We start from the raw sequence: 14,840 nt of genomic DNA on the forward strand, positions 1-14,840 counted from the left end.
TTCCTGCTCAACCATATAAGACCAAAACCTAAACTGGACCGCCCATTCCCAGACCAGTTCAGAGCCCTGGGTTATAAAAGTGTGTTTACATTCCGATTTGCTTGCTTTATTCCACATGATGCCAAAATTGCACCAAGTGAAGGCATCCGATGCAACAAACTGAGAGCCAATATAAATGCATTCCTGGCTGCTTAAAACACCCTTTTTGTTAGGACAATGAGGATTAGCCAAGGGCCATCCCTTGAGGTGGGCTGTTTTGAGCCCTGAAAAACCAAAATATAACATTCAAACCAAAATGACTGTTCCAATTTGACCGGCCAGCTCTAATTTGTGCATTGGACCCGCAGATTGAGAAACCTCATTTGGGTAACTCTAGGCACCATCTACCCCGTGTTGGGTGCTCAAAGGAGGCAGGAGGAGAGCGAAGGCTTCAAATTCATCCACTGCTGGAACACATCCCCCCGTCTGGCTTCTGAGAGCAAAACCCCCTCTGAATTAATCCTTGCCTCTGACAGGAGTGAGCTGACCTATGGGACACCCGATCAAACAGCACCTTCCCCAGCTGTCAGGCACGAGCTCAGTGCTGCTGGCTCTCTTGCTCTATAAAAACAGGGCTTTGAAGCACAAGTGTACCAAGGGCTGGAGTGATCCACCAGCACCCTAAACCACTCTGGACAGGTTTCTCTAAGCTTGTTTCCCAGGTACTGCAACCCCCTATCGCAGGCTAGCAGGACCCTGAAAGTGAATATAAGTCATGCACTCTAAAAAGAGTGTCAACGCAGCATATGAAGAGGTCTCCCTTTCATGGCAGTCAAACTCACGCTGACCTGCTCCAACAAAAGAGTGGGATATCATTTCAAAGGATGGTTGGTCTCTTACCGTTAACTTACATCCCTGATAAACGTATTGTACGCTGTGCTGAGACCTCTCAATTGCATCTGTGCATGGGAACCAGCACTGAAAATGTTTTCTTTAAACATAATTATGCAGTACATGAAATACGTTCCTGTATTCTGCGCAGCCGCAACATCCCTGCAGGTTACTCAGCCTGTGGATGTACACACGCCTCCACACCCGGGGGCTGTGACAGAAAATGAAAGATTGGCCATTGCTGTTCTTCCCTTACATGGAATCTCCTGGTGAATTTTGGAAATGGCTGGTCTGTCACAGCCTGGTAAAGGTGGGGTGTTTTCTCTGGGAAGCAGCTCCAGTCTTTTTTTGACAATTGGGCTGAAAAGCAGGTGTGCAAGCCGTGACTCCAACAGAGACAGTACTGATGCTTTGCACTGGAACAGTTACCTGCCTTACTGTAAGAGGTATATAAAATTAAACGATGAAAATGTTGAACCCAGTTTCCACTAAAATGAGTAACTAACCCTCTCAAACACTATTTGAATTCACCAGAAATTAATACGCTGACAAAGAAGTAGACGAAATTTTAGTTTGTGTTGTCCAGTATGTCAGGAAAAAACAAAAGACTATAATGACCTCTCAAAGGCTCAAAAGCCCATGAATCCTTTTCTTTCTCTCTCTCTCTTCCTTAGGCAGTACTGACATTTCTCTGCTGCAGTAGGGTAGCATCTGACGGCCAATCTCATGCCGCCTCTGCTATCTGATGGCACTTCTAGCACGGCAAACAAAGAACTTGGGATTTGTGAGGAACTTAATTAGAAGCCCAGCCTTCATCTCTGAGATAAGCAGCTGGAGCCCATACCCACATCTCTGACCACATAAGAAGCAATTCTGAACCGAACAGCAGCAGGAGGGGTAAAGCTGTGTGCCCAGAGCACACGGACGCTGCCCTCTGCACACATGCAGGCTGTGCAGGGGAAAGGTTTTCAGAAGTGCAGCTAATCTTTCACCTGATCCCTTCGGCTGCATTCAAAAACAGCTGGAAAATGTCTTACAAAGTGTTGGCTGTTCCTGGCATCCATGGGAAGGCCAGAGTTGGACTCTCACTTCACAAGTTGGACAGCCCTGAACGTCCTTCCAAGTACTACCCTCCAATGTTTTTGCAGGTGATGAGAGAAGATGTTCAGCAGAAAGTTTTTCATGGCAAAATGTCATCTCCTAATGTTTATTGAGTATCTCTAATTTTGCATGATAATCCAGAATCCAGCATGTTTCTCGATCTCTGGCACACAGAGCCCAGTGAAGAAACACAGAAAAAAATTCAACAGTAACAACAAGGCAAACCAGAGATGCTCCTGAGCAAAAAGAAACATGTAATCACCAAAATCCAAGATGCCTCCCAGCAAAACCAAGAGCAAGGCTATCAATCTTAAACTTGAACCAAGCCATCAAGCCCTCACTCTGTGACCACATCCAACCGTGGGGAATTATCCCATTCCCCGTGTAAAGAGCCCCCTGGGAACATCCTCAGACTGGGTCCCTTTGGGCTACACCAGTTTGCCGACCAGCAAACCCGAGCGAGGCTCTCACTGACCTCAGCTAACCCTCTCAGCAGCATCGCAGCCAAAATCAGCAGCTGGAATGAGCCAAAAACATGACTTCACGAAATCATTTGCAAACATTTACTGAAAGAAAATGCAGCAAGCCATGACAAGAAATTAAAAACTGGGGATTAGTCCATGGAGGGCCCATGAAGTTACAAGGGAAAAAATGCAGACATAGCAGTGCCAACCGTTGGGAAAAATCTGCGTCAGCCCTGGGAGCTCAGCCCATGAGCAGGTGAGGGAGAGCAGGGGACCCGCACCAGTCCTCCCCCTTCACCCACTACATGGCTCGGACCGTGCTGGGAAGGGCTCCAGGCCTCCCAGCCTGCTAGGCAAGGCTGTACTGGACTTCTCCGGTGCTGCTCACATGTAGCGTTGCAACTTCTGTCTCAAGAGGCTGAGCTTGTAAATTAGTCTAAGGGCCTGGAAGTTGCTGAAGGGATGTTTGCACAAAACAGATGTTTCCAAGCATTAATTTCCTTGAATTTACAAGTTCCCTTTGTCAACACTGGAATCCCTGATAGGTTTTTACGTAACTTATGTATGCACTATTTGCATCAGGATAATTAATTTCATGAGTAATATCATAGCGACTAGATAAACTGAAATTGCGTCACATTCTAGGAAAACACTAACAAGCCCAGACCCCCTTCACAGAAGTAATGCACTTCAGGAAGGGGAATACAACTTTCTGCTCAGCCATTCCCTTCACATTGATGGCCATCTGGATGGGGAAGAAATCGTTATTTCTTGTATTAAAGAAAGTCTTAGACACACCAGCTCCCAGCAGGACTCTGTTGCCTTGGGAAGCCTGCGTTTACTTTGTAAGAGAAAGCCCATGCCCCCGAGCAGCTCACCTTTCAAATGCGAACGCATGGCAGAGATGGAGGCTCTCCCCCACCTTACAGGCAGGGAACAGAGGCCCAGAGAAATTCATCACTTTATTTCGCCAGGAGCTCAAGGGCAGCCCATGGCAAATATGATGGCAAGACCCTCAGTCCCACCTCCTCTCCATCACAGCTTCCATGTGCCTCAACGGGCCCCTATTCAGGACTGTGCAACAGTCAACCCCAACCCCTTCCGTTAAAGGAAAGAAAGATTTCCCTGTTCATGATATTAACATTTCCTGCCTGTTGGTGTTTCTCCCATGTTGCTACCAAAGTGAAAAGCAGCAGCAGCACAGGAGATTAATGCCCCACAGTCTCCTCTCTAGTAATGAGGGAGAGCGGGGAGATCGGGAGATACCCAACACGCTCATCTTCATTAAGATTCATGAGCTAAACTAACAGGGCAGAAATTAACTCGAAAGGAAATAAGATTTCTCAAAGATCTATTTGATCTCAGACAAAAGGGAATCGTTATATAAATAGAGCAATTACTCTAATTAAGGCTTCTCTCCATGAATCTCTCGACTGAATGCTGCCGTTGCCAAAAACAGTTTGGCCGCCTATTATATAAGGCAAACAAACCCACAGTCTGGGGTTTCATTAGCCTTCATCCACCCCTAAACAAAGGAGAAGAAAGATGGCTCTATGGCTCCATCTGTTAATGTCTGTGTTATTTTTAATAATTGGAAGCCAGGAGGCATTAGCATAGCAGAGACTTTTTTTTTTTCTTTTTTTTTTTTTAAATAAAAAGCTGTTCTTTTGAGCCAGTCTTGTCTTTTGCTCTCTTGGGCAAGGCTCCCATCACCCTCCATCACAGTCCTGCCGGGGTGATGCTCACAAGCATATCTCGCTTCCCCATACAAGAGCAATCCAGGGCTCAGACACACAAGTGGGTTACGGGGAGGGAGGGAGTCAGCCGGCCTGATTTCACTAAATGGTGTCAGCTGAAGTTCCACGGCCCTGGGAGCAGGGTGGTTGGAGAGCTCTCCCATGGAAGCCCTTGTACTTACTAAGTACTTACTGTACTTACTCAGCTGGTGCCTGGTAACTTAAACTGCAGCAGTTCGGCTGTGGGTGTGAGCCAGGCACTTGGGAGCCTGAGTCCTACTGACCTTCAGTGAGGATTGTGCTGCTGAGAATAGGACTTGGAGTCATTGTGGCTCTCTCGAGTGCTACCACTATTTTACATTGTGGATTTGCTTTGACTGCAGCCATTAGAGGCCATGTGGCATTTCAGCTTCCTACCCTACATACAGCAGGATCGATTGTTAAAAGCCCTTATTCATACCAGTGCAATTCATCGTGGCGCTGAGCCAGAATACGACCCATGCATGCACAGGGTGCTTCTACCCCCATGCTGGGGTCCTGGCTACAGAAAACTGTGAGTGGCTGAAATCCTTCTGTGCAGAGAAGGTCCAGTGAGTGCAGTGCCAGAGCTCAGCAGTAAAAGACTGCTCTGAAAGCATTTTAAGGAGGGGGGGAGGGAAGAGACAGAGTGCGAGATCTCAGTTCTTTCCTTTTCCAGATAAAAAAGGAATGGGAAGGGAGGTAAAAACCAGTCTTCAGCCCTGCTCCTAAAAACCAGAAGACTGTAACATTAAGCATGACAGCAGTCACATGTTTAATGCGCCAGCCGCAGGCAAGAAGGACAAAATGTCAGTGTAGTGGATATTAAGCAGATAAATTTGATCTCACTTTCTCCTAGTGCAGAAATGGCTGCTTGATGCTGCCCAGTCAAAGCTCGAGGGAACAAGAAGGATTAACTGTATTGCAAACAGTGCTGAGCAAGAGAGACTAGCAAAACAAACCAAGGTAGACAGAGCAACTCACATGTGGGATAGACACATCTGGCTCCAAATCTCCTGGTGGTGTAAACTAATGTAATTTTGCTGACTATCACCAGGAGAGAACTTGGCCCAAAATATGGGAATTGTTGTCTGAATACCTACAAACTTCCTTGCTGTGCTGAAATCTGCCCGTTTCCCTGCCTCTCCCCACTCATCAGCAAATAACTCATCAACACTAATGCAGAATGAAAAGGCCACAAGTATCGAATGCATATTGGCCCCTGATGACAGCTAGTGATTTTTGACACTTCTGCCTTTGGTACTCCTGTAATAAATAACAATAAACAGAAATTAACTTTAGTCATTAGATATATGAAATATTTGACATAGGTTTTGGTCAAGATGTCACTCCAGAAATCTGTGTTTTCAGAACTGATGAGTCAACCCCAGTTCCCACGTGGGTCACGGGCTGCTCAGACAGTATCAAACTCCGGCTGCTGTTTTTAAATTACCCCAACTGGACTATAGGTACAACATGGGGATATCCAGGTCAATTACTAAATCAATACATCAATCAGAGTAACACAAACATGGAGGGAGAATGAGCATTTCACTTATTAACAGACTGGGGCATGATCCCACTCTCGTTTTAAGCAGTGGTAAAATATCCCTAGGGTTGCACGGGAAAACAATTAATCCTTTTCTGATAGTCTTGTCAAGAGGAACCAGGAATCTGTTACACAACCCTGGGTGGCCTATTTACATAGGGTCAAGTACAAAGGGGACTGAAGTGCCCCAGACAAATCTGTAAAGGCCAATTAAGAAAAAAAATAAAAATCACAGGAAAATACTTCAAAGGAGCTTTTTTGTGGCCTTGGTTATATTTCAATTCTTTTAATTTTAAAGTTCCTGAAAAGACACAGCAGGTCAGAAAGTTCAAAGCTGGAAGGACGAGTAAGACCTACAGCCCTGAATAGCTCGGACAGTCGGAGATTTGTTACCCCTATAGCGGTGCTGAGACCTCCCAGTTAGATGGACTGGCCCCCTCCGCTGGGAGCTGCACAGCGAGAGCCGGTCCCATCATTCAGCAGTCATTCCCATCTCCAGCTCAGACCCAGGTTCTCAAGGGAATCCTTGAACCTTCCCCCAAGACTGGATTTTAATGGACTTCACCAAAACGCCTTTGAGGGTCTATAATTGCACTGTTTAACTGGCAGAGCTGAGAAGGGAGCCCAGGCCACAAGTCTTGGGCTCGGCCACGGGAATCGCTTCTTCCCGAGCACCTAGGAGCACGCAGAAAAAGAAGAGGGGGAAGACAAAGTTGGCACAATGAATGCTCCTTTACTTTTTTTCCCATCCCTGGCAGGAAAGAGGAGGATGACTCACACCTGACATTACAATAGGCAGGGTTAGGAGCTTTTGTTACAAAGCAAATCTGAGCCTGCACGCCACGGACTTAAATAAGAAGCTAATTTCAGCCTATTGGAAAGGGAAAGGTAAAAGACCTAATGACTACTTCAAGATGAATTTGGCCTTGGCAAAGCTATATAGAGATGGCTTTAGTTTTCTTTCACAGTGAATTATTCAGAAGCATAGGACTATTACTGTGGGGAAAAGGAGCACTTCAGAGAGGGGTGTGATACATCGACAGAAGAGATTAAAATCACTGGGGAAAGCTGTTTGCTGTTTGAGAATTAGAAGGCAAAGAGTAAGAGGCAGCATGTTACAGAGATGGACATGCAAGCTCAGGCAAAAGAGGTAAGAAGGCAATCTGTGGTGGAACACAGGCTTGTCACTTCACCACAGTGTATGTATATGGCAAAAATGATCTAGATGAGAGGTCATTTAAAACTGCAGAACTCCTTCCGCGTTGGGAAACGACACGCTCCAGAGTCCTGCTTTTGCTGCAGAGGCTCCAGAGCCAACCAGGAAATGCGAGATGAAAGCATTTCTAAAACACAAAATAAAGAAAAAAACATTTACACAGATCCAGCATAGAGTTTCACAGAGAGATTCAAATATTGGCCTGACTCTGACAGCCAAAGCTTAATCAAACTGTGCAAGAGGATTTATGGAGCCTGCCAACTCTGAAGAGATGCCAAGGAGAATAATTTATTGGCATATTTGAAGGCATTTTTAATATCTGCCTTTGTTAGCAGGCTCCTCAGCTCTGAGGCTAAAGCAATGAGCTCATCTAGTTCCCTCTTTGATTTCAGTGGGCCACTATTGTGTTGTTTCTTTTCCTTTTAATCTTTGTCTAAAAAATACTCCTGGCATCTGGTTCATTCAGAAACAAGTTCATTCTGGCTGTTCCAGCACTGCCCATGAAACAGATTATCTGCCTTTTTCTGTCTGTTGGAAAGAAAGAACCTGGCCTGGATCTGTAGGATGCAAGTGCAAAGGAGAGAGATATGCCTTGTGTAGTGTGACGTAAAGGAAACGTAAGCAACCTCGCACCATCGGCATCTGGCTGCCTAATTTCACACCTTGTAAGTGTTCAGGAGAGGCCTGGGGAGAACAAACTGGGGGGTTTGGTCCAGCTCACACAGTGGCCAAACTGACCACCCAGGACTTAGGGAAAAGGCGAGGCACAAAGGCAGCAGGAAGCACATACGCGTTTGCACTTGGATGTGCCGAGCAAAGCACAGCCCAGGTACTCTGAGTCACATGTTGCTTGCTGTAGCGTGCAGGGAGGATGCAGACACCCACTGTGGTATCTGAGCTGATGACAGCTAGTTCTGACCTCCCAGTATCCAGGGGTGTTGGAACCCGAGCAAGTGCAGTGTATGAAAGAATAAACTTATACAAAGAACAGTTCAGAAGATGTCACCCTCCGTGCTGATGTTCAGGGTGAGCAGCTGCAGTGAGTAGGCAGCTTGGACCATCCACATCTCTCCTGAACTTAGACGTCCTCGCCAGCAGTCCGAAACCAGCCCTTTCCCCTCCACTCCCCTGTCACAGGAGACTGTTTGCTTTGATTACGTTAGAAAAATTTGCCTCTGAGTCTTTCTGCTGTGAAAACCCTGGCCTCTGCCTCTCTCCTCATTAATAGCATTGTCAAGTTGCTTACAGCAGTGGGGCCAGTCTGGTTCAGCACGGAGCGCTCACCATCCAGAAAGCCTTTCTGAAAATAAGCCGTGGCACATGCAAAAGGGGTCCTCACCGAGGGTTGGGGCAATCATGGTGGCATCCCCTTAGGATGGGTAGTTTACTCCTCCCACAGCACAGCTCAGTGTTCGCTTTGCTTTCTCTCCTTCAGCTGGGCCTGGGTGGAGTACCCTAGGGAAATTCCTTTTCTGCATCTCCCCAGTCTTCTTTCCTCTCAGCCCCTTACGGTAAGTGCATGCAGCACAGCCTGAGTCTCCACGGGCCCTGCTGGAGCTGTTATCCTGCCTCCAGCCAGACTGGGCTGCCCTGTGCTCCTCAGAATTTCTTTGGAATGGCAAGAAATAACCACCCGAACCCTGTACTCCCCAGGGAGTCCTGGATTTAACTCACACACACACACAAACATAACAACCAAATTTATCTCTCATTAGGAGCCATCACTCAGAATTCCTGAGAAACCATGGGCTTGTTTTCACCAGAAGGAGAGGTGGAGGAGGGTACCCTTCAGACTTACTTTTTCCTCATCTGGTATCACCTGCAAATTTAGGGAAGAAGAAAACCCTAACAAACAAACAAACAAACACACACACACACACACACACTCTCTCTCTCTCTCTCTCCCCCCCCCCAACTGCTACCTAACTTATTTCTATGTATGCATATGGATACACAAAGCATTTCTACAATTCACCACCAGTGCCCTCTAACTTAACCTCTTGTTTTACAGTAGAATTGGGTCACATTTTGAAATGATATTCACAGGCTTCCCTCCATCAACTCAAGAGAAATTGCTGGTGGAGCAACACACTACTCATTACAGTACTTTGTGGGGAAGTCTCTTGTGTCTGATGGTTACCTGAGTGACTGAGGGACCTAAGGCTGCCTCATATTCGCTCTTCTGGGCAGCAAAGGAATGACAAACTTCTGTAGAAAGTTTTGAGTGGCTTTTTTAATTAACAAGATGAAAATTGGTCGAGCTGTTGTGGAAGGGCCCCCATAGCTCTCTCCCGCTGAAGATGAATTGGCTGGTTCCCGTCTGCACTGCAATATTCCTTAGCCCTTTTCTTGTTCTCCAGAAAAACCCGTGTGCTGCCTCCTAGCAAAGAGGGATAAGTTACACTGCTGGCGAGCCCTCAGTATTGAATATCGCTGTGCGTGATAGCTGTACAAACACGCCAAAAAACCTAAGGAACTAACTGAAAAGCCCTAGTTTCTGGGTTTCAGTCTGTGACATGGGCTCACAGGAATGGGAGGAGAGGCTTTTCCTTTCTAGATCACGGCTTTTTTGACTTCTAGATCAGGCTTCAAGGCTGTCTGGAGACAAAGGGGATTTAAACTGTGGCACATTTAACCGTTCCCCCTCCAGCTGCTCCCAAGAACCATGCAAGCTCCCTCCTGGCTGCTGGCAGAAGCTGGGAAGGAAATCCCAACTCCCTCACCTTGTGCTCCAACAGCCAAAAATGAGTCCCTAAAACTCATTTAAACAGGTCGTCAGAGCAGGACCTGGCTCCTGCTGACCCACAGAGCATCATTATTGCTGCGGCTGAGTCTGAAGCACTGATTCCCAGACACGACAGCCCCTTGGGTGTTAACCCGGTAAAGCAAAGGGGATTTTAAGCAAGTCTGCAAGAGCAAAGTCTAAAGGAGGATGGGTGTGTGTTAGACTTTAGTGGTGTTGTCGGGGTGCAGAGAGCGCCAGGGTATCCGGAGTGGGTAAGTGAACTGAGTGACACAAAACAGCAGAGAGTTCACTAAACCAGAGTATTTGCCTTCTGAGTCAGCATCACTTCCAGGCTATTGTTCTCTAGAAAAACAGATCAACTTCAAGTTTTTCTTTTGCATCCTTGGCACTGTATTGCTGACATAATTTTTCTCAGAGATACGGGTCATGTTTGCTCTCAGCTGAGCTCCTTCACCTTTCAATCCCTCTCACTCTTCGCACTCATCCACCGGCACTTGGATTCCCTCATGCTGTTCCACCTGCGCTGGGCAGGAGCGCAGGCTGCTAAAACCACAGCCAATTTCCTCTGCACCTTCCTCTTTTCTTGCCTGGTGTTTATTTTTCACACAAAAACCACTTGGAGGGGGACAGAACCATTTTTGCCTGGTCTCTTAACTCCAGTAGTGTTTTCTTCAAAAATGCATGATTTTAACCAGCTGGAGGGAGAACAGGCTTTAGTCTCATTTGTATCCCCAAAATATACAGCTACAGGCAAGGCTGCCGAAGCCTCACTTTTGGAAGGAGCATTTCAGCTAGGCCAGAAGTGTTTCAGAGCTCACATTAAGACTGGAGGTTGGCACACAAACGCCAAGAGACACCCTCGGCTTCAGCAGACTCAGCTGTGACAGGAGTTCAGAAATCCAGGGTGCAGAAGGCAGAGCAATGCTAACACTTTCCTAGGGAGATGCTGCTGTTTTTCCAGCCCCTGTTGTTACCTGGCTCTGAATGTGAAAACATCTAAGCTGCAATTGCTCATCCAAGTTTCCAAGCCTTTGGGCCAACCATTGCTACTTCAGATCATCAGTCCGTGGAGCGACTCAATAGGCTTAGCCCTTCTCTCCTCATCTGACACCAGACTTGGAAAGGAAAATCCCTGCAGCTTTCCCTGTGAATTTGCCTCCCATTACGCCATCGACTTTTGAGACCCGATTTTCACTGTGTCCCTTCATTCTCCCCTCCAACTAAGCCTGACTGTTAGCAAGACAGCGTGATTGGATTGCATTTGAGAAAGTCATACATGAAGCGAGTGAAACATGCTGCCAAAATACCACCCCGCTTATGGGAAACGAGAGGATTGTATTTCATTTTGCAGTTCACTCAGCTGAATCCCAAAGCCTCCGGCTGCCTGGAAAGCCCCCCTCTTTGCTCAAGCACTTTTTGTTAGTGACAATTTACAAATTCAGAACATCGACATGCTGTAACAAAGCAAACTCCAGCTGCACTCTCACCGTAAAAGATACGGTGTGGCAGTCTCTGCTCTCTGCATGCTCACAAAGTTTCTCTTTCACAGTCTCTTCATCATCAGACGCTGGTGACTACTCTGTCAGCTGATGGCAAAGAGTATTTGAAAGAATTTCTTTACAGACACAAACCCAATAGCTCCTCTGGCATAAGCTCCTTATGACTGCATTCAGGAAGGGCTATGGAGAAACCTTTTTTTGGGGGAATCAAAATCAAAGCAAAACTTACGTTTAGAACGAGCTGAAGTGGTCAGAATCCATTCAGCAGCAATTCTCCTCTTCTGCACTTTTTTTTACTCCTGCAAGCAAGTCCATGCCCAGTTTGACTTGCTCACACAAGCAGGGGAGATAGTTTGAGTCCTCTCTGCCTGACTGGAACCATCAATACCTAAATTCCCCAGTAACATACTCAGACGGGGCAGGGTACACGAGTGAGATTTTTCTACTTCCCTCCTCTGGGAGTCGTGACTCCAGCAAAATCCTGCTGATTTACACTGGTTTAGCTCTGCCCTCCTCTTTCCCCAGCTCCTGAGGGGGAAAACATAGGACAAAAACACATTAAAAAGGGAAATAGATAAAAACTTCTTTTACTAGAGCACAAATATTTCTGCTTTCAATTCTAAACAAGGTCCCAGGGCATTGAGGTTGTATTTGTTTTCCTTGGTACCAGTGCTCAAAAACACGCCAAGAACACCCACTGACCTAAATGAGGTCCTAAGGACCTATCTTGGTTATTATCAGGAAACTGCAAAGATGAACAGGATGCAACCTTCAGAAATCAGGTGGTTTCTGATGGGGGGAAATTGGTGAAGCACAATTATGGTAAACAAAAGCCAAAAAAAATAACAGCATCTGTGAAATGGGTCCTAAAACCTATTATCCTTGTTTACGATAAAGTTACTCATGAAGGCAAAGAGATCAAGTGCTTTCTAAACCTAGATATATCCATTTGTAGAGCATTTGTTCTTCTGGCAGAAGAATTTGATTTTCATTTCAGAGCTTTGTACTGCTCAAGACTAAGCAAGTTCTCACTAGTCCTGTTCAAGGTTAGAGGCCAGAACTTTTAGTGAGGGGATAATCCAGTTATTAAGGCTATTAAGGCCTTAGCCTGCAATATGAGAGACCCCAGGTTTAATTCCCTGGTCTTTCTAGGCTTCCCATGCCATGTAATTACTTATAATCATTTATGTCCCTGCACTAGTTGAGTGCTCTGGTTTTCCAGAGCTCTTAATATCATGGGTTAGAAGGCACTGTCACAGCTGTAAATCAGGGAGCTCGAGTTCACTTTTTGCTGGAGGTAAACATAGTAGTGATTAGGAGATGCTCACATAGTAATAATGCCGTATCTAAGGGAAATAATATTAGCATCAGGTCTGTGAGGAAAAAATCTACATATTTAGCAGCTAGAAAATCTACTGTCTTCCTTCATAAAATAGCCATAAGGGAACAAAAAAGCCAGGTTCACAACTCTGTGTTATACTGACACCTAAAAATACTGACCAAACATTATCAGTGCACTGCAAATATAATACCTCAGCAGTGATCGCATTTGTCATCATTCAAAAGAAATCAAAGTGTGGGGTTTTTTTTTTCATTTTAATCTAGAGCCCCAGACAATCTCACGACAGGATGTTTCCTCCCCTTTAAAGCCAACATGCTCTGATGACTCTAAAAGCTCAGCGTAAGAAAGGGAGGAGGAAATGAAGAGCTCCTCTAGTGAACAGCTCTTGAAGCCAAAAGCAGCTACTATGAGGTTGCAGAAATTCAGGCTGTAGCAAACGATCATCAGCGCTATAAAACATGATGCAGAAGTTACCTCCAGGTAGCAGCCGCTCAGGGAACAGAAACACTAAAGAACTGAAGGTCCAGTAAAAATATCAACTGTAACTTCCCGCTAGTTAATCACAAGGCTCTTGGTTAATGCCCTAAATTTCAGCCTTTTCCCCAAAGCAGACATAGCGTAGTGCTTCTCTCGAGCAGCGCGTGCTCTGCGTTTCAGAGAGGCAGTTTTGCTTTCATTTGGGTTTCACCAGCAACATGTGATAGAGCAGACAAGCAGAGCAGCTGGAGAGGAGACCTTTTTCAGGCAAGTAACCAGCAATTGCTAAGCTGACTGTGCAGTTTTGGAGATGCTCGGTCGATCTCTATTTAAATTCTTAGCTCCCTCCTTCTCCAGTGCCTCTCATCATGCTGCTTGCCTGTTAATCACAGAAGGGACACTGTTAAAAGTTGGGCTCTGAACGTGGGCTAGAGCAGCCTGGGGTGACTGCAGCTTGCGCTGGCTGTTTCTATGAGGCTCCTATCAGAATTAGGAAAATAAGCATTTCATCAAGAGGCTAAAACACCAATCATATTTTACTCTACCCTGAAATCCCTGTTACGATGAGCATCTATCTGACCGCATTTTACCTCCATCTCATACTTATGCAAGATACCTGCAACAAATCCACTCTGCTATTACTTGTCACTGCAGAAGATGAATTGGCTCAGACATTCAAGAGTCCCAGTCCAACAACACGAACGCTGCTCCAGAAACTACAATGAGTCTGAACTTCACATTTTTTTTTATTTTAAATATGTTGCAGGTTATTTCCAAAACCCAAGAGGGCCTTCAGCATGACAAACGATCACTCCTGAGCATAACCTGTGATTTCAAAGCACAACCCTTTGCCTCCTCAAGAAGGGGATTTTATTCTCAGTTGATTTCTGTAGAATTTATTAGATGCATTTTCAGCTACAGAAAGTAGTTGCTCAGTTCATATCCAACAGAAACTTCTCAGCAGAAAACTTCCAGATTCTCGCTACTAAAGATCTGATGGAAACAAACTCTCCTCTTCCCTTTAAACGGTCCCATCATTCGTTAACCCATTTCTCTGAGTCAGTGCTCCACAAGTTACTATAAATTACTATCTTATCCAACTATTTCTTAGATCCTCTATTACCACAATATTTAGTAGCATCCGGTCTTAAATGCGTCTTTGTTCACCGTGCTTTTGCAAGGAAAGGAAATACTCTGATCCTTCTCTCTCCAAAGGGTGCTTAGAGATATTAAGTGCCTTGATCAGGGGCAGGAAGAAGTCAGTAGCAGAACAGCCAAGTTAGGTCTCCTGATTCCTAGGTTAACAACCTCGTCATTTAATCACCTTTTGATTCATTACAGTAAAGCCAGGCAGTTCCAGTGCACTAGGCACTGTTTGTACACGCACAGCCTGAAATCTTAAAAAGCTTCGTTCCCATGTCTCAGGCAAAGATGTGAGGCACACGGATAAGAGCGCTCCTGGGCAAATTCAGGAATGCACGGTAGAACAGGGACTAAGTGTAGCCAGCAACAACTCTCCTCAAACTGTTTGCTGTACAGCCCCTTTTTTTTTCCTGCCAAACACACAAAAATCAAAAACCTGTCTTTTTATGCAGGTAGACAGCAATCCCTGAGAGATGGCTGGTATTACCAACAGTCAGAACGAAGGATTATCGTGAAGACTTCACCTCTTGGCCACTCCAGTTGCATGGAAATCATATGGTCACTACTGATTAAATACAGTGTATACCTGCTGCTTCTGTTCTGGAAGGTGACCATATGTTGTAAATCATTAAGTCAGCAGGGGAATGCCCAGACACACAGACATGCACACACTTTGCCT

At 45.7% G+C, this 14,840-nt stretch overlaps 1 protein-coding gene across 1 annotated transcript in view; it reads right to left on the reverse strand.

Moving 5' to 3' along the window:
- PRKCH (protein kinase C, eta) overlaps window positions 1-14,840 on the reverse strand; it is a gene marked incomplete at its 5' end in the record, with an annotated part of 122,916 nt that overhangs the window by 4,027 nt on the left and 104,049 nt on the right. The gene's annotated exons all lie outside the window — the stretch shown is intronic.

The sequence above is a fragment of the Pygoscelis adeliae genome, unplaced genomic scaffold, assembly GCF_000699105.1.
Source record: "Pygoscelis adeliae isolate BGI_AS28 unplaced genomic scaffold, ASM69910v1 Scaffold179, whole genome shotgun sequence".
Taxonomy (NCBI): Eukaryota; Metazoa; Chordata; class Aves; order Sphenisciformes; family Spheniscidae; genus Pygoscelis; species Pygoscelis adeliae.